The sequence below is a fragment of the Saccopteryx leptura genome, chromosome 2 (assembly GCF_036850995.1).
Source record: "Saccopteryx leptura isolate mSacLep1 chromosome 2, mSacLep1_pri_phased_curated, whole genome shotgun sequence".
Lineage (NCBI taxonomy): Eukaryota > Metazoa > Chordata > Mammalia > Chiroptera > Emballonuridae > Saccopteryx > Saccopteryx leptura.
Genome location: NC_089504.1, coordinates 378330998 through 378355125, shown reverse-complemented (window position 1 = coordinate 378355125; position 24128 = coordinate 378330998). Strand labels below are relative to the sequence as shown.

The window sequence follows — 24128 nt, the reverse complement described above, 5'->3', positions numbered from 1 at the left end:
AGTGACAGGCTCCCCAGAGGAAGACAGTCAGTGATTTGTTGAAAGGGACAGGGTAGCTGTGTGGCCTTGGGTGTGGATGGAATGTTTGGGCCTCACTGTGTGTCTCCCAGGGGGGTTACTGGGCTCTCTGGGTTCTTCATAGCTGGCCGGTAGCATTCTGTTCCTCTTTCATGGTAAATTACTTTAGTTGGTAAAGAACTTGGAGATCCCAAGAGAAAGATCCTCTAGAGAATGGAGTGTTCTGCCTGATTTGGGGTGCCCTGGTGTCTTCGGGGGTGCTGAAACTTCCCTTTCAGTGATGGGGAGCTCTGAGCGAGGCGCTTGGGGGTGTCAACACTGTGTTCCTTCTTATACCCACTCATGAGGGGCTTTGCTCTGAATGCAGAGCTGCCCGAGCAGGCCACCAGGGGATCCCAGAGAACACCAGGCATGACATGCTTTCTCTAACGTGGGCCCCGTACCTGGTACCTGGTAGGGTTGTGGTACAGTGGTCCCTAACTCAATATGCGCCCGCTCTCTCTCTCTCTCTCTCTCTCTCTCTCTCTCTCTCAGCCACTGTGACAAGTGGGGGAGGGGGTCCTGGAGGGGAAAGAGGTTGCAGCCCCAAGGATCAGAGTTAAGTGTGGAGGTGAGAGAGGGACATACAGTCTTATGGGCAAATGGTGTTATTTACTTATTTAGCGAAGATTGAAACAGTAATAATAAAAATGAAAGATTGGAGGAATGCAATGAGGAGAGAAAAGGAAAAAGAAAGAGTCTAAATGGATTTCAAAGGTAGGTAAGGAGAGGTAGGAGGTGAGTTGGTCTTGATTCTTCCTCTCTCTTTCTCTCTCTCTCATTCTTCACACACACACACGTGTGTGTGCGTGCATACAGGCATAGATGCACATTAGTGTTTAGCCATCTGTTAACAAGAATTTTGTCCCCGGGGGTGTTCTCATGGCAGAAGTTTAGAGCCTGGTGCAGGGACTGGGTCTCTACTCTGATGAGATGACTTCTCAGGTACTGCCCAGGGCGGCTATGCCTTGCACACAGCAGTCAACTGAAGGCGAGTGACAGGATCAGAGATCCTCTGACACCGTGGCTTAGTGCCGGTGGCAGAGACAAGATTCTCTCCGCAGTTGCCATGTGGAACTTGGAAATGCTTGGAAGACCCAGTGACCTTAGCTTAAATGCTGGCTCCACCGCTTACTGGCTGGGGTGCTTTCACAAAATCATTTTATCCTCTCTAAATCTGTTTCCTTTCTTAAAAAATGGAGATAATAGTGTCTACTTAGAGATTGTGGGGAATCAAAATGAGGTAAAGTGGGAAAAGCACTTAGCACTGTCTGACACGCAATATGTGGTGCGTGTCAGCTTTTGTTATTATTACTGTCAGCAAACAGTGGGCTTGGGCTAAGCCTGTGAAGTAAGCGCAAGGTGAGTTTTAAGCTCCTAGAGAATTGTAGGTTGGAGACCTTGGTTTGGGTAAACCACGGATGAGAGGTGACGTTTGATGACTCCTAAATTGCCCCAGGGAAGGTAGTCCCGCAAACTCCGGTCCTCACGTGGCCAGCTCATTTTCCATCTTAGCGCTGATTGTGTTATCATTAGATCTCTTTGTTGACTTGCTTGTTGTCTGTCTCCCCTGCTGGTCCCTAAATTTCATGAGAGGAGGTCCTGTCTTTGTTTTGTTCACTGTGCACCCCACACCTCGTATAGTGTGCTCAATAACTATTTGCTGAATGGGTCAATGAACACATGAAGAGCTATCTAAGACTTTTTACTAACTCTAAAATGGTATGATCATGGGATTCTGTGATGACATGCCTCAAATCGAGGACCATTCACGAGCCCTTATACCTCTGTTACTCTCTGGCATTTTCATGGTCATGGAAACAGTTTGATTTGTGACCGTCCCTCTTGTGCGTCTCCTTTCTCCGACTCACGTACTCATTTCCTTAGGGGATGGCTTATTCTTGTGGAAGACAGCACATACAGCATCCGGAGAGGAGAGAGGAGAACGTTATTTTAGGTCTAGGTTAAGCTCTGAATTTTGGGGGCAGGGCAGCGAGGCAAGTGGGCCCTCTGGCCTTCCCCGCCCTCCCCGGCTCCCGGTTTATAGCGCCTCGCTGGTGCTGCGCTGCTTCTGCTGCCGTCAGCAGAGCTGTCTGGAGGTGTAGCCATCACCTGCTCTGTTTCTCCTACCGCTGCATTTCTCCTTTTCCTCCCAGTACAGGGGGGATCAAAACTTACAGCTCAGCAAACTCCATCTCTGCCGACACCATGGCTGGGATCTCGGTTTGGTCAACAGGCAGGAATGGTTGGTAAATTTGGTTTCCTATCTTCTTCCTGCTGGGAGCGATCCCATCATCCTACCAGCCGGGGTGAAGGAGGCCTCTGAGTGGGTGCCATCGCAGAGGCTCGGGCAGACTGTGCCCGCAGGCCTGCCCCGCTTCGCGCTGCACTGCGGCATTGAGATGCAGTCGGAGGCCCAGACCCGGGGCTCTCTTCTCAACTTGTCACCGATTGCTAACACAGGCTAGGTGCAGCTCTCTGCAGGGACTGCTCACTGCTTCTCCACCTAGGTGGTGAGGAAGCCATTGCACCGGAAGTCACTGCCACTCCAGCTCGGTTTCAGACCTCTGTCAGGAAAGAATTTTGGGGCATGCACTTATCCATTACATGGATAAGTGTATTTATAACAATCATATACGTGCTCTATGGCACTAAATATTTTGTTTATTATATAATTAAGCAGGAAAATTTAAAGGATGAGATTATAAAGAAATGTATAATATATAAGTTCTCATATTTTCTTCCAATACTGCCACGGGTAAGTGCTCTGGATAATGAACAGCCTACCTGGGAGACAGTGTGCTAAGGCAGTGGTCCTCAGGCTTAGCAAGGATTTCAGAATCCCATGAGCTAATTCAGTGTGCAGAGCTCTGGGCCCTCTCTCCACTTCTGCATCATGTGGACTGAGTTAGGCGTGGGAATTTGCACAATTAACATGTATGCCAAGTGATGCTGACTCAGGTATTCTTGGACCACACTTTGAGAAGCTTGCCCAGTGACCTGAAGCCTCTTGTTACCCCTGTTCTAGCTCATATCAAGTACAGTACACAATTTATTATTATTATTGTTATTTTTATTTATTTACATTAGGTGAAACGAGAGGGGATATTGAAGCAGACTTTTGCCTGGGATCCACCCAGCAACCCTTGTTTTGGGCCAATGCTTGAGTACAGAGCTATTTTTAGTGCCTGAGGCTGACTCACTTGAACCAACCGAGCTATTCTCAGCACCGGAGGACACGCTCGAACTAGTGGAGCCACTGGTTGTGGGAGGGGCAGAGTTAGAGAAGGGAGAGGAGGGAGAACCAGACGGTCACTTCTCCTGTTTTCCCTGACTGGGAATCAAACCTGGGATGTCCATACGCTGTGCCAACACTCTATCCATCGAGCCTCCGACCAGAGCCAAGCACACAATTTAATAAGAATGGGGTAGGGAGGGCCCAAGCGTCCCATTCCTGGCCTGTTACATTAATTTTTTGGAAGCCTCTGTCAGACCTGTGGTTCCTTTTAACCCTTAGTCTGGGGACATTGGTATCAGTGCATAGCATAGCCCAAGAATCTCTACTCTGTAAGGAGAAAGGTGGGTGAGGTGGGAATGTGTAATTAAATTAATCATTTCATCTTATCTGTCACCAACTCTTTTGGTTGCTCAATGCTGCTTCTTATCTTCAGCCATGTGAGTGAGTGACAGGCAGTTAATGGCTGGGCTCCCTCCCTCTCTGTGCCTTTTTCTCCGCTGTCTGAAGGTGAAACTCATCCAGAGCAGAGGAATCCATTGTAACCCTAGTGCTAACAGTTCTGGGGCCAGGAGAGGGGCTGAGGGAGTGGGGAATGTCTGCATACCCACTCTTTCTTCAGTGTACAAACAAAAGCTCCCTTGTGTCATTCTTTATGTGAGCCTGATGAATGAATTAGTAAGTAGTTTCAGGGCTAGGTTTTTGAAACTCCTATTTTATTAAGTTAGGTGCACAACAGACTTGCTTTGGGATCCACAAAGTGAACCATTTCACCTGCTCAACTCCTGTCTCTCTAGAAGTAAAACAGAACTATTACCTGTTTCCTTTTCTGGGCATCTTATACAATGGGTGGATTCCCATCTGGCCGAAAGATTTCACATCATTGTTCATACAAATTAGCCTATAGAACAGAGATCTGGATCATAGATGAGGGAGCCCTTAAGAAGGGATTGAAGGTGTCAGTTACTCTACTTTTTCCTAATTCATGAATTTCTTCTTTACTACCTATACCAAGTGGTTATCTATCTTTCTATGAATAACTTCTCTAGTGGGAAATTTGCTAAGGATGTTCATTGGGCTCTCTTTCAGTAAACAAACCTATCGCTATAGGAAACTACTGCAGACCTTCAGACGAGAAGAGCCAACCCAAGACAACAGAGAGTGTCTGTGTACTTAGGGGCACAATATAAGTTCTGAGTCATTATTTGTAATTGAGTCATTATTTATAATCTGAGTAATTATTAGTAATAAGAATAGCTGCTGTATTGAGAGCTTTCAAAGCTCTCAAAGACTTTTCTACCTTATTTCAAGATTGTTCTACCTTATTTCATCACAACAGCAACCCTATGGGAAGGCACTCTTCTACCCATTTTCTAGAAAAGGAAATGGAGGCTTAAATTGTCCACTGTCATTCCACGGAAGTGGCAAAGTGGAAATTCACTCTAGAGTTTGTTTTGATTTGCAGCACTTAATGACTTCCCCTTGAGAAAGGGCACATGTGGCTGTTGGGCACTTGGGGTTCAGTACAGAACCTTCTACTCTTATAACTGATGGCTCTTTCTTTACCAACTTCTAGAATTGAATGAAGCTCTGCACATGGAGGTATAGGAACTATAAGGTCTACAAGTGAAAGCTTTCTCTTGAAAAGCTTCAAACCAGACAGAACAGAGGACACAATGACAAGGAGAGAATAGATCTCAGTGATTCTGAATGATCCAATTAAGAATGCCTGAGGGCCACATCAATTTTAAAAAAACTTTTACAGGTATGTTTCCAATGCCTCGTTGATTTTAAGATGTGCCTTAAGGTTTTAACTAACAAGTTGTCTGTAGGGAGGTTCCAGTATATCTCTTTGCCACTTTCTGATGCTCTTTTTCAGTTTCTTGATTCCTAACCTGCAGAACAGAACAGTTAGTGCCAAATCATTGCAGGTACCAACGGAAGCCTCTCTAGGCATTTGCATGGCCTGTGGAAGTTCACCTTCCCTTTCTTTCTGCACCAGGCTCACCGGCACCCCCAACTGGCTGGGGCTTTGCGGGGAGAGGAGGGAGTGGCCATTTGATTCCTCCTCAGGAGTGAGATCTGGCTTGCATCAGCAAGCAGAAGGCAAGAGCAGTGGCCTGGGCTCCACTCCTTCAACTGCGGAGGGCAGGGGTGTCTGCCTGGCAGGACAGCCCCCATCTCTTAAGAAGGAAGGACACTCGGAGAGGGGAACTGCCAGTGGAAAGGGAGAGTTACTGGTTGGAGTTGCTGTGCTGATGGGTTTGTATGTTCTCTTTAGAGCCTCTCCTCGGATTCTTCTGGGGCCAGTGAATTCTTCCTTGGATATTTAAACAGCATTTTCTTTGGTCCTTCTTTCCTTTCCCACCCCATGCAGCTTCCGGTAGCTGAGCGTTTTCTGGATGTAAGGGCTACAGCGGTAGACCATATTGCAGCTGGTACAAACCCGGCCGGCAGGAGAGGGAGGAGGCTGTGGAAGCACACCCCTCCAACATTTTCCTTGTGCCTTGTGCCTTGCCCGTGTTGTAGCTCCTCCTCTGCCCTCGCCCAAGAATTGGTGGCATCTTTCTACCTTGCTCTCCAGAAGAAACTCGATTGCTCAAGGACACACTCTGACTTGAGGCTTTCCCTCCGTACCCAGTTACCTTCCCACTGGCCCATTCTGGCAGCTGCCAGAGAAGAATGGGGCAGTGAAGCCCTCTCCTTCAAGAGGAGCCCCTGAGGCTACTGCCGCTCATGGGACTGTCCAGAGGTCAGTGCCTATAGCAGGGGTCCTCAAACTTTTTACACAGGGGGCCAGTTCTCTGTCCCTCAGACCGTTGGAGGGCCAGAGTATAAAAAAAACTATGAACAAATCCCTATGCACACTGCACATATCTTATTTTTAAGTAAAAAAAACAAAATGGGAACAAATACAATATTTAAAATAAAGAACAAGTAAATTTAAATCAACAAACTGACCAGTATTTCAATGGGAACTATGCTCCTCTCACTGACCACCAATGAAACAGGTGCCCCTTCCAGAAGTGCGGTGGGGGCCGGATAAATGGCCTCAGGGGGCCGCATGTGGCCCGGGGGCCGTAGTTTGGGGACCCCTGGCCTATAGCCTGTCACCTTATCTAGTTTTTCTCTCAGCATCAGCAGTAGTTGCTGGAGGGTCTATTTAATGTCCTGTATTCAGTGGTGTCCCAGGGGCATTTGGACAACCCCTGCACCTTCCATCCTAACTCTCCTACCTGCACTGGCCTCTGCAGCCTGCAGTGGAGAGTTGGTTGTGCAGTGGAAACATGGATGGCTCCTACTTACCTTGCACTGTATAAAGGTTAGGTGTTGGGATTGGCCTTCCTCTCCTCCCCTTGGAGCTGACCCCCTGCTGAGTGAATCCTGTGGCTCCACATAGTCTCACTCTAAACCAGGGGTAGTCAACCTTTTTATACCTACCGCCCACTTTTGTATCTCTGTTAGTAGTAAAATTTTCTAACCACCCACTGGTTTCACAGTAATGGTGATTTATACAGTAGGGAAGTAACTTTACTTTATAAAATTTATAAAGCAGAGTTACAGCAAGTTAAAGCATATAATAATAATTACTTACCAAGTACTTTATATCAGATTTTCGCTAAGTTTGGCAGAATAAATTTTTATAAAACAACTTACTATAGTTAAATCTATCTTTTTATTTATACTTTGGTTGCTCCGCTACCGCCCACCATGAAAGCTGGAACGTCCACTAGTGGGCGGTAGGGACCAGGTTGACTACCACTGCTTAAACCCTTGTGTGAAAGGCTCTGAAATCCTAGGTGGCCTGTCTGTAGGACCTTGGTGAAAACTGGTACAGGTGTAGGAGTGAACCACCAGGGCAAGGAGTGGGCAAATGATCTGCCTTATGAATTTATGACCTCTTCCACTTTTGGAGCATTTGACACAAATTTGTCATTCAAAAGTACAGTATAGGGACTGCTGGCTGCTAGTGGTACGATTGGGTGTGGAGATGGAAAGTAAGTGAGAAAAGAAATTATATAACCAGACCAGTGCCAGCTTTGCATTGTCACCAAGTGCACTTTGGACGTTTCCTGTCATTTCCAACCCCCTGAGTACCCTTTGGATAGCAATTATAACGACAACATTATTTTGGTTGACATTTATTGAATGTGCCTGTTCCATGCCAATCACTGCACTCATTTAACTTTCACCTTTTTTCTATGAAATAGTATTAATTACCGTTACCTCCATTTTATAGCTAAGAATATTGAAGCTAAGAGAGGTGTCATAACTTGTATCATACTGCACAGCTATTAAATGATGGGCTGGAATTTGAACTCAGGCAATTAGACCCTAGATTTTAACCACTTTCCTACACGGCCCTGTCCAGTTTAGAGGCTGATGTTGAGGTGACACCATTGATATTCTTGTTGCTTGAGAGGTCTTAGAAATTGCTAGAGGCTAAGGGAGGTGGGTCTCCCTTTTGCCTACTATTTTTTCTTACCATGGGGAACCCCAATGTGACAGTGCACTGATGCCAGCAAAGACCCTCAGAGACACGAGGTATGAGCTTCCATAGGCAAGCTGGTGAGGGAGACCAACACCCTGGCCAGTTCCTTGTTGGACTTGAATAGCCCTTCCTCCTTCCTCCTTCCTCCTCACATCTTCCTTCTAGGTGAGGGTGCAGTACTATGGGTGACTGCTCCCGAAGGTTATTTCCTTTCCTCCTGGAACCTTAATTCTCACCACCCATCTCACTACCTCCCTGTTCTGATGGCTTCAGAAACTAGCCGCCTCCCTCCCCCCCCCCCCCCCCACTCCCACGCTCCCACCACACCTGACTTCTCCAGAGAGCAGTTTGGCTTTGCAAGACCATCAGACTTGAACTTTGCAGTTAGCTGCCATTTGATGCCAAGCGGTTTCTATCCATCCATGGCCCGTCTCAGATGCTTTAGTCAAACCTTCCTGTGGAAATTTCCGCTTTGAGTTTATACTTAGTCTCTGTTTTCCTCCCACCTCCAACTTGATCACTTTCCCTGATTTTTTGTGTGAGTCTTTCCCTTCTTTATTTTCATTTTGGATTCCTTCATTGTTCTCTGATGTCCTTTCCCCCAAATCTCCCTGCACGCCCCCCTTGATGTCCACTCCCATTCCGCATTACCTGGAAGTCTCTCATATTGCAGTACCTTTCCTTATTCCATTCCTGCTTTTTTCTTACTCTAATGACTGCCTTGCTTCACTGTTCTAAAGTCTTTTTTCACCTAAAAAACCAGTTGTGTTTTTCATCTCCCTCACTCTCTCTTTCTCTCCTAAGCTCTAAGCCAGGCATCCCCCCAAACTACGGCCTGCGGGCTGCATGAGGCCCCCTGAGGCCATTTATCCGGCCCCCCGCCGCACTTCTGGCAGGGGCACCTCTTTCATTGGTGGTCAGTGAGAGGAGCACTGTATGTGGCGGCCCTCCAACGGTCTGAGGGACAGTGAACTGGCCCTCTGTGTACCCTGCCCCCTTTTTTCTGCCTCTATAACTTGTTTCCTGAGCCCATTTCTTCCATAGTTTATTTCTATCTCTGTGACTTTCTAAAAAACCTTTCTTATATAGTTAAAAAAAAAAGCCGGTGGATTTTTCTGTCCAGTCTACTTTCACCATCACCCACTCTATAGGTGTCTTAAAATCTCATGGGGCAGGGATTTCATGCGGGAGTGGGGTATGTCATGTATATAGGGGAAGACAGGAAGTGAACCATTGAATCAAACAAACAAACAAACAAACAAAAACAAAAATCCAGCTTTCTAACAATTAGGTAGTTTCATTGTAATTGTGCCAGACCCAATTCTCAGCCCTTTACATATATCTCATTTAATCTTGATAGCAGCCTCTGAGGTAAGGGATATTATCATCCGTGCCTTATAGGTGGGGAAATGGGGGCACAGAGAAGCTAAGTAACTTGCCCAAGGCCACACAGACAATGAGTGGTTGAGTCAGAATTCAGACCTAACCACCGTAGCCTAAGGGGCGTGTTCTTCATGCTCACCTCCCTCTTTACAGAGTTAATGGCTAATGTGCAAAGGAGATGAGAAGTCACCTTCCAAACACTCAGTCATGACAACACACACATGCACGCACACACACATACTGCCCTTTTTCTCTTCACTCTCTCTTTTTTCCTTCCTCTTTCTTTTTTCTGTCTCTCCTCTCAAGAGAAGCTGCCACTTTCTGTATACAAGGAGAGAAGGCATTAGATGACCTCTCAAAGTCTATCATATTTCTCGTCTCCTGTAGGTCTGTCAGTCCCTTTTTCATTGCCATGTTTTTAGTCTACAATCAATAATAGACACTGAAGAAAAGGAATTTTTTGGTTTGCTTGCAGCCCCTCTCTCCAGAAGGCAGTTGCTACAGAAGAGGCTTTTCCTAAAGAAGCAGGTGCACTGTCCAGCCTCTGAACTGGCTTCAAGGAACTGGGTGCCTTTACTTCCCACCACACTGTAACCATCCCTGACAAAACTCATTCTAGCTTCTCTTCAAGCATTTGTTTTTGTTCCCTTCCTTAATTTGATTCATAAGTACAGTGATTAAGAAGGTAGAATATAATACCTAGGGTAAAGTGATTAGTACAAATTATAGCCCTGGAGAGAAAATATATTATAATGTGGTCTAGCTATGTAGTTACCTATCTTTTCACTCAATATGAGGCAAAATGGAATGAGTTAAGTTGTAGAAGAGAGAACTTCTTGTCCCCAGTTCAAAAAACAAGTGCATAGACTAGAAGAGTTATTAATCCTATAAGGAGTTATGTAGACGGAGTCCTTTCAGGTAAGTAGCCGAGTCAATGGCTGCTTTTGTCGTTAGATATTCTTCATCACTTTGTCTTTCCTTTTGATTCTCAGGGTCAGCTTCTTTTCTGTCTTCCTAGAATTATCTTTGGGATATATTCTTTTCCTCCTCACTCATTAAAGCCTAGCATGATCCCTGCCCTCCCACCCTGCCCCATCTTCTAGGTCACCTGTTCTGTAGCTAACGGCGCTCTTCCCTGCTGCTTTGAGTTCAAGGCCCATGAATTGCTTTGTAAAACAGACATGGATGCTTTTCTGGCTGCGCAGCTCTCCTGAATGCTGTGCTCATCCCTCTGGGCTGTGCGGCCACTGGATGCCTTTAGAATCTGAGTGACTGGGTAAATGTGTTTGGTCATTTGGGACACTGGATGGAGTGCCATTAACATGAGTCCAATTTCCTTGTGATTCTGATAAAACAGAACATCCCCACTCGTGGGCACTAGCCTTCTGCTCTCCATCTGTTTGTACATTTGACTGTCAGCCCAGGAGCTGAGAGGACTGCGGGCCATGGCAATAGCCAGAAGGGACGTTGACAGGCTTCCGAGCAGAGATGACATGGCAGGGCCCCCACACCTTTGTTTGTGTGTGTGTGTATGGGGTGGGGGGTGGAATACCTCTACTGTAGTACCAGCAAAGCCTCTTACCCTTTTCAAGTTGATTGTGTCTGAGGCCACAGTCTAGGGCTTATAGAAACCAGGCAATGAGTAAAAAGAAACCGATCCAATTGGCCTAAATGATATTCTGTGACTTTCATCGCTGTCTTTTCCTCTATAGGTTTATGGAACTTGGCACCTCTTGCCTAATAGTATGATAGAAAAAGGAGAAGTGATGTATTCTGTATTTATGATGTCTAGAAAATGATATACTTTTAGAAACCAGGGTACACATCCTTTCCTCCCCCTTAATTTTAATCTTGATAGTTGGCCAGTGTGTTCCTTCAGGTGTCTTGTTCTACTTTTCTGCCTAAGTAAAGTGAACATGAGTGAATCTTTGATGATTGTTTTTTAAAGCAGTTTCCAGTGGACACAGATCTGTTAAATGTATGCAATAACCTCTGAGTTGGCTCCAGATTTTTATTTCCTATATTTGATAATGTATTTTCTTATAATTTTAATTATAATTTTGCCGTCTTTAAGAAAATGGGTGTGCAACCTGACCAGTGGTGGCACAATGGATAGAGCATCAACCTGAGATGTTGAGGTCCCAGGTTCAAAACACCAAAGTTGCTGGCTTGAGCATGGGATCATTAACATCCCATGGTCACTGGCTTGAGGCCAAAGGTCGCTGGCTTGAAGCCCAAGGTCGCTGACTTAGGCAAAAGTCACTGGCTCAGCTGGAGCCCCCAGTCAAGGCACATATGAGAAGAGATCAATCAACAACTAAAAAATGCCGCAACTATGAGCTAATGCTTCTCATCTCTCTCCCTTCCTGTCTGTCTGTCTCTCCATCTCTCTGGCTTGCAAAATAAATAAATAAATAAATAAATAAATAAATAAATAAATGAAAAATATATATACATATACACACATATATAAATGGGGTGCAAAGGAAAATGCCTAATTAATTTTGAGATTGTATACTCTTTATAATAATCACAAACAGGAGTTGGGGACAGATGGAGGGAGGCAGAAAGTGAAGTGGTGGGATATTTGGTAGAATGCTATTTAATGGACAAGGATTTGGTCAGTGAGCGCAGCTTTGAGTCCCAGTCTGCTATGCTCTGTGACCTTGGACCAGTCACTTCAACCTCACTGTCATTATCTTTGACACCGGGAAAGCAGTGCTGACCTCACAGGATTCCTGTGGTTTTCAAATGAGGTAGTAAACTTGAAATGTATCGTGAATTGTGAAACAAGGTACAGACGGGAGTGTTGCTGCTGTTACTCCTGTCCTTGAGCCAGACACACGGCCGCTGGTGAACTGGCAGAAAGGCTTGGTGCTGTCATCCTCATGGAAAACTCTATCCTGGCCTGCCTTGGTCTACCTGAGTGTGTGGCTTCCTTGTGAAGTCAGGCTTGAACAGACGCAGGGGAACAGAAAAGAACGAGGGAAACGTAGGTGGGGCTGGCTGAGTGAGCGCACTATGGGAGCCTTCTTTTTCTAGTCAATCTTTTAATCACTGTAACCCTTGCTTTGCTGAGTGTTCTTATGCTCTAGGGGTTGGATGGGATGTGGGGGTGGGGAGAAAACGGAGGGGGAAATGAGGGGCCGTCTTTTCTCTCAGGACCTCAGCATTGCTGAGGGGAATTAGGTCCGTGACAGCAAGCCCAGGTGAGCCCAGCAGGTGAGCTGGTGGAGCTGGACTTGACAGGGAGGATGCTGGGAAGGATGAGTGCACTTAAGAATGCCTGAGGGTATTGGGCTGCTTTTCCACGGTTTTATTCTCTGTTTAACTTTTTGGCAGGAGGGTGCGTGGTTCACCTTGTTTCTTTGCTGGTTTGGAGGACGGTTGCTCTTCTGCATTGATCTGGTGGCTGCCCTGGCAGTCTCCCAGTGAACATGTGCACTGTGTTTTAGGGGGAAATGGGAGCAGCCTGTGCCCCTTTCCTTCCGGGCCTGGAGTCCTCTCATCCCTCCCCCCTGGCTGCTGGGTCCACACAGCCTGTCCCTGGCTGCCTGAGTAAAATGGGCCAGAGAGGAAGCTGTAGTCACTGTGAGCAGGGCGGCCTGTCCCTGCTGGGCAGGAAACCTAGAGTGATGAATGGGGCCGGATGAAGTCATCCTGCTCCTCCAATCAGGCTGCTCTGAGAGAGCCAGAGGCCTCTGCAGATCCAGCCCGGCTGCAGGCTGCTCTCATGTATCTTTAGACAGAGAGAGGCTGGGAATCTCTGGGAGTGGAGTGGGGGTTGTGAGCCGCCTGCTCTTGGCTCCTGTGTAGGCCTCAGTCAGTCTGAATGTTACTGCAAGGTGAGTGACTTCACTGGGCGAATTCCTCTCCCTCTGCCTCCTCCACCTTGCCTGCAGGGCTCCGGCTCTGTGGCTCCAGCACCTCCTTGCACAGCGCCTTCTGTCTCCCTCCCAGTGCTGCAGCTTTTTCTCGAGGTTCCACACCTGCCCCTCACCAGCCTTGAGCCTGCTCCCCTCCTGCTCCCCTCAGCACTTGCTCAGTTGGCCTCTACCACATGCTCCCCTCTTCTTGAACCATGGGGACCCATTGGCTGGGTGATGGGAGGGTAGGGCCTTCCTTTCTGTGCGTTCTCTCCCAGCAGGGGGCGCCCTGCTGAGCCCCACACTTGACTCCTGGGAAGAAGCACCAGACAAGGGGAGAGGTCCCCTGACTCAGCCTCTTATGGGCATCTATGGGAATACAGGCAGGTGCCCTAACTTTCCGGGGACCTCCAGCCTCTCTCCTCCCCAACAGAGGAGGTCCCAGGGGACCAGAGAGTAGAAATAAGTCTCTTATTCTCCCTGACCTTCCAGAGGGGTGGTTTGTTCTTTCTGGTGGACGTTTGTGACTCTGCCTTTTCTCTCTGGATGGTGCCACCGGTCCGTAGGCCAAGCAGAAACCATGGAGCCGGCTGACATGGCGACAGCAAAGGTAGGATGGAAATGCTGCCGGCCGCACTGTGCGTAAGTGGCTTCGCTTGGCAAGTTCTCCCTTTGGTTCACATTCTCTCCCCTCCTCCCTCAGCCCACCACTGTCCAAGCAAGGGGAAATGATGCGGGCAAGAGGGACTCAGGAGAGGAAGGGGGGCTGGGCCTGCCAGCACGCCCAACTTCATGTGCCCGGAGTCTGCGCGGGTGTGAGGGGTGATGCGCAGCCTGGTCTGGGCAGACTCACGTGTCTGTCTCTCTCTTTAGCTCCGCCTGGTTTTCCATTTCTCTGTATCCTGTCTCCTTATAGTCACCCTTTCCTATATTCATTCTCTCTCTCTCTCTCTCTCTTTCTCCTTCCTCTGCCTCTTCCCTGAACTACAGCGCTTCCTCAATCTGTTTGCGTCACCTCCACACTTTCTTTTCACCTGCTGTGACTCTCTTCCCTCTGACTGCTGTGTGAGGAATGGGTGGGGTTGGTGTGGGCGGGGCAGTTTTAAAGGCAGAGACCACCTTTCATCCAGCGGCAGATGTTGGCCTTGGGGTTTGTGAGGAGTTTGTCTCTGAGTGGCAGGTGCTGCTGTGGTCCCCTTCCACGTTCATCTGATGCCCAGTGGAAGGACAGTCTGGGCCCCTCTAGGGAATAGTGGTAGGGTGCTGTGTTACGTGGACCCCATCAGTGCGCTAGAGGGCGTCCCTGAGATAGGTATCTTATCTCTCCTGAATCCAGCTTGCAATTTGTTTTTCTGTATATTTTCCCAAACAAGGAGCTTGAGCCACTGGGAGTGGATGGGGGATCTAAAGGTGGTCTGTGTATATGCCACAGCCCCAGCCCCTGTATGCAGGGAGAGACCTGTAGTCCTTCCAGAATACCCCGACCTTTGGTTTGGGGGCCTTCCTCTTTGTCCAGGTGCCTGGGTCTCCTATCTCTCAGAGATGGAAGGCTGGGTGAGGCTCAGACTTCCGCAGCAGGGCATCCTGTGTGTGTGTGTGGAGGAGATGGGGTAGGAGGCCGAAGGAGTGGCGAGGCTGAGGGCAGGAATATGTTAAAACGGTTAGGAAAATGTCTCTGGGAATCACAGAACTCGTTTCTTGGCTCCTTTCTCCTACTCCCATATGCTGTGTGATCTGATCCAAGTTACTTAGACTCTCTGGGCCTTCATCTCCTAGTCTGCACATGGGTGAAAATTACATGCATCTGTTGTTTTAACTAACTTAGCTCTGTCAAGTTTGCAGAAAGGAGCTAGGGTGAGAAAAACTAAACGAGGCCAGGTCTCCCTGGACTCCTAGGCTCCCTGGCTCGGTCACTCCTGTCTCATCCCCGTTCCCCTCTCTTTTCCATTCTGCGACAAACATTTGAGTACTCACTTAGAGAACGGGTGGTGAGGGCAAGACGCTGTGCCCCCAAGCGGTGCGCAGAGACAGCCATGGGAACGGGCATCTGCAACTGTGTTTGGATCCCAAACAATTTGCTCCAGGTGCCGTCTGGCTGTAAAGCTGCCTTCTGTGATTGTCGATTGTCATCTCTCACCAGGCTGACTTAGCCTTTTACAAACCTGCTCCTCAACTAGCTCTTGACGTTGTAAGTGGTTTGGAATCAACCAGCTGGCTCTCAAGAGGAGGCGGTGGCGAGTGCTCTGGGAAAGGGTGGTTTAGGAGGATTGGGGAGTTATTCTGAAGTTAGATTGGATTGTGTGTTTATGTTTGCATTTGTATATGGGGTTGAAGCAGAGACGGTTGTATTTTTCTTGGCTCTTGCCACCCTTCAATGTAGATTGCTGATTATCTAGCCCATTGTGCAGTCATACCTCGGATCTGGACCACTCCTGAGGCTAGCATTTGCTTTTAGGACCTTGGCCACAGAGTGAATGTGATTGACTATGCACACACAACACACACAGACATCATTTAACTATCTCTCTTCTCTCTCTCTCTCTCTCTCTCTCTCTTTTAAGTGAGAGAGGGAGTTATGGAGGGACAGACACAGACAGGAAGGGAGAGAGATGAGAAGCATTGGCTCATAGTTGTGGCAGTCAGTTATTCACTGATTGCTTCTCATGTATCTTGATGGGGGGGTTGCAGCTGAACCAGTGACCTTTGGGCTCAAGCCAGCGACCATGGGTTCATGTCTATGATCCCACATGCAAGCTGGCGACCCTGCGCTCAAGCTGGCAATCTTGGGGATTCAAATCTGTGTCTTCAGCATCCCACACCAATGCTCTATCCACTGTTCTACCACCTGGTCAGGCTGTAATTCTTTGTCCTTCTCTAGCCCCAAACCCTGTGGAAGGAGTTTAGTTCAGGTGTTTTCAGTGTGAGCCCATGAACCATTTACATTGTTGGGCGGATTTTAGCCTCTATCATTTGTAGGCAAAGTTATGTGTATCTTTGTGTGTTTTTCTGGGAAAAGTATCATGGCTGTCATTAGATCTCCTTTAAATGATCAAGATGTTCCCATAAAGAACCTCTCTGCATTTTGCAGCCCGGGTACAAAGAGAACCTATGCATTATGGCCAGTGGACTGAATCTCTGATAATATGTAAATGCAGTGGAACTGTTGAGTCCAAAATCTTATTGTTAGTCCTTGGTATGCTATTGACATATGACTTGGATATCAATTCTTTAATGCCTTAAGTACTTGTGAATGTCTCCTCCTTACCTAAGGCTTTCCCCTTTTATTTGTGAGGTACTATTCCCATGATTTCTCTTAAACCCCAGTGAATTGAGTTCAATTACCTGGAAATGAATTAGCTTTTCGTAGGAGGTTTGGTCATTCTTGATGTCAACACTGCCTGTTTGGACTGTGTTCAGTTCCTGGAGCAGGGCTTTGGAAGTGTGGCTTCATCTCCTGGAGTCTGGATTTGCCATGGTGCTATTGATTTTATTTTTTATAGTTGCACTTTCAGACTTGGGTCCATCTGATGTCCTGATATCACTGCTTGAAGATATGCAGATGATAAATTATGTCCTGTGGGTTTCTATTTCAACCTTGAAAAAGAGGTTGATGGCATTCATTAATCCACTCATTCATCAAATGTTTATTAAATACCAATTATATGCCAACAGAGGGGCTGAATGGAGATATTAGGTGGATAGAACACTCGCTTACTGTGTATAGTTGCTCATGGATCTTGGGGGAGACTGCAGAGTAAACAAATTATTACGGCACAAGGCACAAGGTAACATGGGTTGTAATAGAAGTGAAAGTTATCAGGGAAGCACAAAAGATCTGGTGTTGCCTGGACAGGGCTTTCTAAAGGAAGAGGCAGGTGATATGAGAGCTGAAGTATGGCTGGGAGTTTATCAGGTGCACAGAGAAGAGAAGGGATCTAGTTATGATTTGCAGTTGGACATATCTGGGTCCAAACGTTGGCACTGGCACTTACTGGTGTTGTGAACTTGTGAGTCCTCTTGGCCTTTCCCAGCCTCAGTTTTCCACTTGTAAACGAGGGTGATAGTCTTATGAGTTGTGAGTCGGATGCAGTGGAAGACAGGAGGCAGATGATGAAACTGGAGACACAGCAGGAGTTGCATTGGCACGCCATGGCAGCCTAGACAGTGCAGCGATTGTGCAGTACTGTCCTGAAGTGCAAGCTTGAAGGCTTGTAACATATCAGAAAAAGTACTTCTCAGAAGAAAAGTTCTTTCAGTACACAGGGGAGGTCTGTGGATACTGGTTGGAAATACTTTTGAAAAAGTACTCCTTGGCTACAAGGTAGGCAAATAATTTATAATTTTACCATTTTGTGCACTTTATTTTGGCACTTTATTTTTTAAATACATATATGTCTTTCCCCATTAGACTATAAGCTTTTTAAGAACAAGGGTTGTTTGTTTTATATTGTTTTTAACTTTTATTTGTTGATTTAAGAGAGAAAGAGAGAAACATTAATTTGTTGTTCTACTTATTTATGCATTCATTGGTTGAGTCTTGTATGTGCCCTGACCCAGGATCGAATGTATAACCTTGGTGTATTAGGACAGCTCTCACCAACTGAGCTACTTGACCAGGGTTGTTTTTGCTTTTCAATAAATATTTGGTGACTGAACAAACAGATAGCAGAGGTGATTACAACTGCAAACATAATGATTAGAGTTGAAAGGCAGATAAAAACTGATAAGCAGGACATGAGCTGTGGTTATAGTTAGGAAGCTAGAATTGACATGACTTTCTACCTAATTAATTGGAGGATTGGAGGAGTGTACGCTGAATCCCAGCTGTCCGGCTGGGTGACTTGGTGGTTGGCGGTGCCGTTTATTGTGATAGGCACAGGAGGTCAGAGTCGGAAGGAGAGGTAGCGGGACAATGAGGAGTTCCAGATGCTCAGGCTAGCTCTGAGGGGCTGTGAGGCATCTAGTAAAGATGTTCAGGAACAGTCGGAAGACTGGGTCTGAGTGTAGGGGCATGGTGATAGTTGTACATATATATTTTGGGAAGTGCAGGCCTAACACCAGATTAGGTCATCATAAGAAAACATATTGTAGCTATGTATGGGGATGGATATTAACTAGAGTTATTGTGGTGACCATTATGCAATATACAGTTGACCCTTGAACAAGGTGGGGTGAGGATTGTCTGCACACCCCCACCCACCCCACCCTCCCCCTGCACAGTTGAAAATCAGCATATAACTTTTCACTTCCCCCAAACTTAGCTTCCAAAAAGCTTAATGTTGACTGGAAGGAAGCCTTACTGAGAACATAAACAGTCGATTAACACATATTTTGCATGTTCTGTGTGTTACATACTGTAACTGTATTCTTACAATAAAGTAAGCTAGAGAAAGGAAAATGTTATAAAGAAAATCGAAAGGAAGAGAAACGACATTTACAGTTCTGCACATATTTTGGGGGGTGGGGAAATTAACATGTAGATGGGCTGTGCAGTTAAAACCAGTGTTGTCAAGGCTGAACTGCATACACATACTGAATCACTATGCTGTACACCTAAACTAATCTAATGTTGTATGTGGCAATTACATCTCAATTGAAAAAAAAAAGATGACTGCCATTAGTCAGGAAGCCCTGAGACCCAGATGACCACCTAACAAAGGGGTTGAGTTGCAGGGAGCCTCCCAGCAGTTGAGAGCTGAGGCTTTCCTTAGAGTGGAATGTGAGATCGTAGGACCGAGAAACCTTCTCCATAAGGGAGTCTGAACATGTGGATTTTGTTAAGAAATTGAAAAAAGTTGGTGGACTGAACCAGAAAGTTTCTTATTTTACCTATACATGGTAACAAAATTAAACTAAAGTATAAAATTATCATCGCCGTTATTTATACTTAAAAAATATTTTGCCTGGCCAGGCAGTGGCGCAGTGGATAGAGCATAGGTTTTGGATGCTGAGGACCCAGGTTTAAACCTCAAGGTCACTGGCTTGAGCCCGGGCTTATCGGGCTTGAGCGTGGGGTCGCTCGCTGACTTGAGCGTGAGATCATAGACATGAACCCTTGGTTGCTGGCTAGAACCCAAATGTTGCTGGCTTGAAGCCCAAGGTCGCTGGCTTGTGCAAGGGGTCACTGGCTCAGCTGGAGCCCCTGGTCAAGGCATGTATGAGAAGCAGTCAGTGAACAACTAAGGTGCCGCAACTATGAGTTGATGCTTCTCATCTCTCTCCCTTCCTGTCTGTCTGTCTCTCTCTCTTGCTAAAAAAAAAAAAAAAGAACATTTTAACAAAAAATTTACAAGGACAAATTAGCAAAATTAATTAAAAATTCTGTATATTTAGCTTTGGAAAATGTACCAGGTTGCCCTTATTTTTCTTAATTGTTCACAGATCCACATAAAAACTTCATTGTGGTACACGCCAGCACTTGGGGGCCCCAGACTCATCAAGGTAGCTGGTGGCTTAGTGTGGAAGGCCAGGGAGCATATATACTGAGTAGCTCTGGTCACAAGACAGATGGTTCCTGAGCTCTGAGGTTTACTCATGATGATGCCATTCTCTCCTATTTGCTGTGAGGTTAGGAGAATGTGGTAGAAATAGGAGTCTGGGATATCTTGGAGCATTTTTTTTTCCATCTTAAGGTGCTGATGAGAAAATATCCTGATGGTCAGCAAAGGAACTTAAAAATCCAGCCGATTGGCTGCAATCCGCTCCATCTGATTTAACCTGTTTTTATTGGCAATGATAGTAGCAACATGTGCCAGAGGCACTATTCCTGGACACCTGTCATGCAAATAGGAAGTTTTTGTCTCCATAAAGGGTGACAAACATTGGATCCTTTTTCTGGCTAACTCTTTTGTGTTGAAGACCAGAATAATCAAAAATAATTATCCCAGACAGACCTAGTTGCATAGGTTAGCTGAGGCTATTCGCCGTTACTTGTTAGTCGGTTGGAAAATTGGCCTAATGAATACCAACCTGCCTCTCTCATAGGATGTGTTCTTTAAACTTTATGTTAGCATTATTTTTTCTTTTTTTTTTTGTATTTTTTTTTCTGAAGTTGGAAACGGGGAGGCAATCAGACAGACTCCCGCATGCACCCGACTGGGATCCACCCGGCATGCCCACCAGGGGGTGATGCTCTGCCCACCTGGGGCATCACTCTGTTGCAACCAGAGCCATTCTAGCACCTGAGGCAGAGGCCATGGAGCCATCCTCAGCGCCCGGGCCAACTTTGCTCCAATGGAGCCTTGGCTGCGGGAGGGGAAGAGAGAGACAGAGAGGAAGGAGAGGGGGAGGGGTGGAGAAGCAGATGGGCACTTCTCCTGTATGCCCTGGCTGGGAATCGAACCTGGGACTCCTGCATGCCAGGCTGATGCTTTACCACTGAGCCAACCGGCCAGGGCTATGTTAGCATTATTTGATGTAAGTACTTATTGTTCTTACTAGATTATAAGCTTCTAGAGATCAGGGAGGATATTAGATGTATTGTTGAAATAACATGATTTGCATGAAGCATGACGTATTAGGTATTCAAAAAGGATAGTTAAAGTTGGATAAATAAATAGCTGATTGATCTAACAGAAATATCACCAAATAAAATTACAAAAATAACCCCAACAGAATAGGAAACATTAGCCTGACTGGTGGTGGCACAGTGAATAGAACATCGACCCTGGGACTCTGAGAACCCCAGGGTTCAAAACCCCAAGGTCGCTGTCTTGAGCATAGGATCATCCAGCTTGAGTGTAGAGTCACTAGCTTGAGTATGGGATCATAGACATGACCCCATGGTCGCTGGCTTGAGCAAGGGGTCACTGGCTCGGCTGGAGCCCCCTGGTCAAAGCCCTTATGAGAAACAATCAATGAACAACTGAAAGTGTTGTGATTCTTCTCATCTCTGTCCCTCTCTGTCTCTCACTAAAAAAAGGAAAAAGAGAAAAAAAGGATAGGAAATGTTAGAAACGTTTTCAGGTGAAGGAGAAAAAATAGATAAGGATGCATAGAAACAGAGCCCGCTGTTCCTGCAGCGGAGTAAGGTCTGTGGTCACTGGTTGGGAATGATCATACATAATAATGGTTAAACGTATTGGGCACATTCTCGATGTTATATCGTATGTTGTTCCATGAACTTCTCCTGACCTCATGATTTGTCATTGTCACCTTTTTATAGATTGAGCTGAGGCTTAGGGAAATGTAGTGACTTGCTCAAGGTTACACACCTGTTGAGTATGGATTTGAACTCAAGTCTAATTTCAGCATCCCTGTGCTAGACCACAGCAGGCACCTCTGGGACTGGTGTCAGGTCCTTGTCAGTTAAGAGTGCAGTATTTCTAGCCTTGTCATATTAGCAAGTGGTTTCTCTTCCAACAACAGATTCTTGTTGTGTCCTTGGCTAGGACACTTTCACTGTTTGAAATGAGTTAACACTCAGTTTATCTGTTTGTTAGTGGTAACTTTTTTTCTGTAACTTTGTTAAGGAAAGAGAACTCTCCATTTGGTGGGAGGAGGGTGAGAAGCAGCAGCTGGGTATGGTGGTATGGGTGCCCCTCCCCAGAGAACCTGAGTTTATAAGTACCCTCCTGAGTCCCTAACACCATAAGTCATCCTGATTTTCTCCTAAGAATAAACCAGGAGGTTGGGGGGGGGCAGGGTTAGAAATCAGCCTTGTCTCGCCTGACCAGGTGGTGGCGCAGTGGATAGAGCATCAGACTGGGACGCGAAGGACCCAGGTTCGAAACCCCAAAGTTGCCAGCTTGAGCGCGGGCTCATCTGGTTTGAGTAAGGCTCACCAACTTGGACCCAAAGTCGCTGGCTTGAGCAAGGGGTCATTCGATCTGCTGTAGCCCCCGATCAGGGCACATATGGGAAAGCAATCAATGAGCAACTAGGGTGTGGCAGCGAAGAATTGATGCTTCTCATCTCTCTCCCTTCCTATCTGTCCCTATCTATCCCTCTCTCTCTCTCTCTCTCTCTCTGTCTCTGTCACAAAAACAAACAAAAAAAATGAAACAAAACAAAAAGAAATCAACCTTGTCTCTTCCACCTGGCAGGTTTCTTCTGCTCTGCATGTAATTAGTATGAGTGAAATCAGGCCATGTTCCCCTTTCCTGGATGGTGGGGTTTCTCTGAGATGTGCGTACCTTTCCTGACAAGCTGTTAGCTCCTACGGGCCACCCTCTGTCTAGCAGCACAAAGAGTTGTGATCCAGGACACACTGATGAAGGAGACAGATGAATGAACCAGCACTGAGTCAGGCAGTCACGTGTTCAGGATTGTGGCGTTGGAAGGGAAGGTAGGATAGAGAGAGGGTGTTTTTGGGGTTGCCCTTGCCAGACAGCAGGGCCATGGAAACTCTTGTGTTCTTCTATCAAGCCCAGAAGTCTCTATGGACAAGGGATGTCCAGAGTGCCCTCAGCCTGGAGAGAGAGGTAGATTAGTTGGCCCATGCACTGAGGTGAGCCAGGGAGGTACTTCCATTCCTGCTGGCCCCGGCTGACAAGAGGAGGTTCCCAGGCTCCCTGTGAGGCAGGGGGCTTTGCCTTTCAGCTTTTTCTCTTGTCTCCAGCTTCTGCCCCATCTCTTGGCTAGGGGCAGTTACTTGTAGTAGGGCCCCAGTTTCTTCCTCTGTTAAATGTGGTTCAGTAATACTTCCCTGGGTTGTTGTGAGGGTCACGTGGCATGATGTATGGAAGACCACTTTAAACTCTGGATTGGACAGATACCTTCGTTCTGTGTTGGTAAAATGACTAGGGGTAGGGTGAAGCCTGCTGGAGCTTGACTTTGACCTTGCCTGTTCTGTTGGTTGCCTGAAGGAACATTCTGGATTAACAGATTGTGAAGGAGGGGCAAAGAAGGATGGGAGAAGTAGGTCTATCCTTTTTTTATTTATTTATTTTTTTACTTCAACACCCCAAGTAAATAAATCCCTGGGGTCTTAGAGGCAGAAGGAAGCATTCTTGAAATGAACAGACTCCCTCCTGCTTTCCACACAAGCTTCTCAAACTCCGCTGCTCTGTCGCTGCTGCCCCCCCTCCCCTCCCCTCCCTTCCCTGTCCCTCCCAGCAGAGGGGCTGGAGGGCAGGGGTGGGCACAGTCTGAAGGTAGGGGTGGGCTGGGGGGCTGGGAGGCTGGGGAGGTGCCCAGCTGGGAGCTGACACAGATGAACAGACCAAGAGGCAAGGCCAATGCCTGCAGCCCACACTGTCACCCCAGAGCCAGTGACTAATAGTGGCAGAGGGTGGGGCGACGCCGAGGGGGGCTGGGGGGGGACAGGGAAGTGGTGGGGAGCACCTGATCAGAAGCAGCTCTGGCCATCTGCCGTTCCCTCACACAGGCGCTATTGACTGCAGTTAGGGATTTGGAAGAGGCTTCTGGCTGGAGGACCAAGAGGAGGCTTGTTGTTAAAATGGAGTGTTTAGGAGGCAGCTCCCTCCCCCGCTGCTCCTCTCTTGCTTCCTGACCTCCAAAACGCTCCTTAAATATAACACTCAGCGCCTGACGACTGCCCTGCCTGAGTGGGGAGCTTTGATTCCCCAACGTGTGACTGCAGCACTGCTCTGGCCCAGTTTGCCAGCTCGTGGAGGGCTGCTGCTCTCCTGGTACTGCGGCTCTTTCTCCCCAGGAGCAGGGGTGCAGGATCCAGGAACTTGAGCTAGAAAGAGAGCCTCGGGGATCTTGTTGTCTTTCTATTTTCTGCTCCAGGTGACTTCCCAAGGTCACAAGGAGGCTTGAGCTTCTGGGGGTGGAAAGCACCACTGGTGGGGAGGTGGGAGTCAGGAGGGTGAATTCCCTCCCTGGGTTCACAGCTTGCCGGGGTCTTGGGTGTCTTTGCTCTGATTGAAAGAACTCTCTCCTCATTTTAGTACCTACTTATGGATGAGGCAAAGTCATGGTTTTGTTGGATTAAGAAAGGAATAGCCCCAGGGTGGGTAAGACCTTAAGGCTTGTAGGAGGCCAAGATAGAGGAGCTAAAATCGAAAAGGAACCTTCTTCTACTTTCATTTCAAACCCAGTGGAGTTTGGAAGAAATCACTGTAACAAGAAGCTTAGAGCCATACAGACCAAACTTGTTAACACAACAACCTTTCAAATATCCCCAAGT

General features: G+C 47.0%; 1 protein-coding gene across 6 annotated transcripts in view; it reads left to right on the top strand.

Annotated features, from left to right (window-relative positions):
- Positions 1-24128, top strand: part of GRAMD1B (GRAM domain containing 1B) — a 184114-nt gene that overhangs the window by 57885 nt on the left and 102101 nt on the right. Inside the window, exon 1 of one of the 6 annotated variants that reach the window (XM_066365302.1) lies at positions 13600-13643. The exons of the other annotated variants lie outside the window; for them this stretch is intronic. The gene's annotated coding sequence lies outside the window, so the exon portion shown is untranslated. Of the gene's footprint in view, positions 1-13599; positions 13644-24128 lie in introns of those variants that run through there. 6 annotated transcript variants of the gene reach the window in all.